Here is a 3,747-nt window from a genome sequence, read left to right as displayed (position 1 = left end):
GCCTCCCAAAGTGCTGGGATTACAGGCTTGAGCCACCGCGCCCGGCCAAGACTCTTTTTAAAGAAAAAAAAAAAGAAACCTAGAAACATAGATAGAGAATGTAACCTATTCTTAAAGTTTGGTAACAATTAAAAAGAGTGAATTAGATTCATATTTTAGCGAGTGGACAAGGGAAGATTTTTATTTGTATTTTTTAGACGGAGTCTCATTCTGTCGTCCAGGCTGGAGTGCAGTGGCACGATCTTGGCTCACTGCAACTTCTGCCTCCCTGGCTCAAGTGATCCTCCTGCCTCAGCCTACTGAGTAGCTGGGACCACAGGCATGCCACCATGCCTGGCTAATTTTTGTATTTTTGTATAAACAATACAATTATTATTTTGTGTTTTTTGTAAAGATCCTATTTTGCCATATACCCCAGGCTGGTCTCAATCTCCTGGGCTCAAGAGATTTGCCCGCCTTGGCCTCCCAAAGTGCCAGGATTACAGGTGTGAGCCACTGTGCCTGGTGGAGGAATTTTTTTTTTTTCTTTTTTGAGACGGAGTCTTGCTCTGTCGCCCAGGCTGGAGTGCTGTGGCGCAATCTCGGCTCACTGCAAGCTCCGCCTCCCAGCTTCACGCCATTCTCCTGCCTCAGCCTCCAGAGTAGCTGGGACTGCAGGCTCCCGCCACCACGCCTGGCTACTTTTTTGTATTTTTAGTAGAGACGGAGTTTCACCGTGTTAGCCAGGATGGTCTCGATCTCTTGACCTTGTGATCCGCCCGCCTCAGCCTCCCAAAGTGCTGGGATTACAGGCGTGAGCCACCGCGCCTGGCCAGAAGAATGTTTTAAGATGAAGGAAATTTAAGTATATATTTGTAGGCTAGGATCATAGAACCCAGAGGAAAAAGACAGATGGGTGAAAAATAAGGCTCATGGGAAAATGTGAGGTTTCAAAGATAAGTTGGAGTGGATCATGGGAAGTTTTAATGTTATTCTGTAAGCAGAAGGGGACCATTGAAGAGTTATGAACAAGAGTGACATATTTTATGTTTTGCAAAGGTGACTCTCATAGCCATGTAAAGGATGATGTAATTTAGGATTGTTAATAATGATAAAATAAAAACCATTTGAGCATACACTGGGCATTGCTAAACAGTATACTTGAAAATATCCCATTTAATTATCATAACAACCTTTTAAGGTAGTGTTATTTTTCTGTCCATTTTCATAGATGAGGAAATTGTGATTTATAAAGATTAGGTAACTTTCTTAATGTCTCCCAGGTGGAAATGGATAGATATCCCTGTGTTCTAGAGCAAAGGTCAATGCCTTAGTGTTTTCTATTGCTTAGAATACCAGAAACTGGGCAATTTATAAAGAAGAGGAAACTATTTCTTACATTTATGGAGTCTGAGAAGTCTAGGGTTGAGGGGCCACATCTGGTGAGAGCCTTCTTGCTGGTGGGGACTCTCTGCAGTGTCCCGAAGTGGCTCAGGGCATCACTTGGCAAAGGGGCTGGGTATGCCAGCTCAGGTCTCTCTTCCTTTTTTTTTTTTTTTTTTTGTTGGAAACAGGTCTTACTCTGTCACCCAGGCTGGAGTACAGTGGCATGATCTCAGCTCACTGCAGCCTCAACTTCCTGGACTCAAGTAGTCCTTCCACCTCAGCCTCCTGAGTAACTGAGACCACAAAAGTGTGCCACCACACCAAGATAACATATGTATATGACAAGGTCTCAGGTCTCCCTATATTGCCCAGGCTAGTCTTGAACTCCTGGGTTCAAGCAACCCTCCTCCTGCCTTGACCACTCAAAGTGTTGGGATTATATGCATGAGCCACTGTGCCCAGTCTCTTCCTCCTCTTATACAGCTACCAGACTGATTCCTGCAATAATCCATTAATCCATGAATGGATTAGGCAGAGCCCTCATGACCCAATCATGTCTTAAAATCCATACCTCTCGATACTGCCACATTGGGAATTAAGTTTCACTATGAGTTTTGGAGTGAGCAAACATTCAAATCATTGTAGTCAGCAGACTTTTTCTATAAAGGGCTACATAGTGAATATTTTAGTCTTTACAAATCATACAGTCTCTGTCACAACTATTCAACTCTGCCATTGTAACATCAAAGAAGCCATAGATAATACCATGTCTATGCTCTAGTAAAACTTAATTGATAAAAACAGGTAGTTGGCCATAGTTAGCCAATGCCTGTTAGTGCCCATCATAGTTTGGAAAGCCTTAATCAAGCAGGAAATGTAGCTTATCATATTTTACTTTAACTGTTTTTGTTATAGTGGGATAATGGGAATAGAATTATTCCTAGGCAAGGATATCATTTAATCTCAGAGAAGCAGTCTTTCTGAAAGAGGCTGACTAGAAATAGCAGTTCATGTATACAATTTAACCACATTCTGCATAATTTATCTTTTTGTTATAATTGCCCTCCAACAGAATGACCCTAGAATGAAAGTTTTTATTTACTCTCTGTCCTTAATACTTTCAACATAGCAGCCATTCAATAAATAATTGTTGAATAAATTAATGGCATACCCTCATAATTCTAGTGATTGGGGAGTTGTATGAACATTTAGAGAAAAATGGCCTATCTTATTTTATTTTTATTATTAATTAATGTATTTATTTGTGAGACAGAGTTTCACTCTTGTTGCCCAGGCTGGAGTGCAATGGCATGATCTCGGCTCACTGCAACTTCCACCTCCTGGGTTCAAATGATTTTCCTGCCTCAGCCTCCTGAGTAGCTGGGACTACAGGCGCCTGCCACCATGCCCAGCTAACTTTTGTATTTTTAGTAGAGACAGGGTTTCACCATGTTGGCCAGGGTGGTCTTGAACTCCTGACCTCAGGTGATCCACCCGCCTTGGACTCCCAAAGTGGTGGGATATTTCCATATTAGTTGAAATATGGAAGCAGCATGTTTTAAAAACTCTGCTGTGATATTACAGCCAACCAGGCATTCTCCTTTGTTTCTTCTCACTCAGCAATCATTTACTGAATTTGCTTACTCTTTGTTTAGTAGGTGGTGTTAGGTTCTGTGAACACAGGGAAGAATATGACATAGACCCTGTCTTCCTGGAAATTTTATGGTCCTTTCTAACACAGTCACTGCTGTGCCTTGCACTCTGCTTGTAGTCAGTCTCTTCCCATTTCTTTGCTCTTCTAAACTAGAACTTACTTGGGACTTGGGTATTGTTAATGGCTTTAAGACATTTATCTTCCCCTAGTTCGTGATCATTATCAGTTATACTCATTGATTTATGGTTTTTATTTAAAAATCATTTATACATATATAAATATAACCTATTGGTTGAGAAAAACTTCAAATATCACTGAAGTGTGTAAACTAAAAAGAAATTAGTGACTTGTGTGTGTATCTGTGTGTAAGCATGTAGTCAGGTAATGGCAGAGCTGAAACCAGCATCAAGCTTACTTCCATTTGGGGCTTTTTCCATTATACCATGCTATTTTCAAGGCTTACTACTCTCCTTCTTCCACCATTGCTTTTTACCACCAGGTCTTGCTGCAACCAGATATTTCATGGTAAATTTAGAAATTTATCAGCCTGGCATCTTAATCAAGAGTAAGAGTCTTATGCTAAATCTTATGCAAAGGCATGAGAATGATATAATGAACCTTGAGGACCTGGGGGGAAAGGTTGGGAGAGGGATGAGGGATAGAAAACTACATATGGGGCCGGGCACGGTGGCTCATGTCTGTAATCCCATCACTTTGGGAGGCCAAGG

The 3,747-nt window shown here is 41.3% G+C and overlaps 1 protein-coding gene across 2 annotated transcripts in view; it reads left to right on the top strand.

The window, feature by feature from the left end:
• The window catches only part of TESK2 (testis-specific kinase 2), a 180,379-nt gene that overhangs the window by 123,570 nt on the left and 53,062 nt on the right, over positions 1-3,747 (top strand). The gene's annotated exons all lie outside the window — the stretch shown is intronic.

Source organism: Mandrillus leucophaeus, unplaced genomic scaffold, assembly GCF_000951045.1.
Source record: "Mandrillus leucophaeus isolate KB7577 unplaced genomic scaffold, Mleu.le_1.0 Scaffold67, whole genome shotgun sequence".
NCBI lineage: Eukaryota > Metazoa > Chordata > Mammalia > Primates > Cercopithecidae > Mandrillus > Mandrillus leucophaeus.
This window is presented reverse-complemented; position numbering and strand designations above follow the sequence as displayed.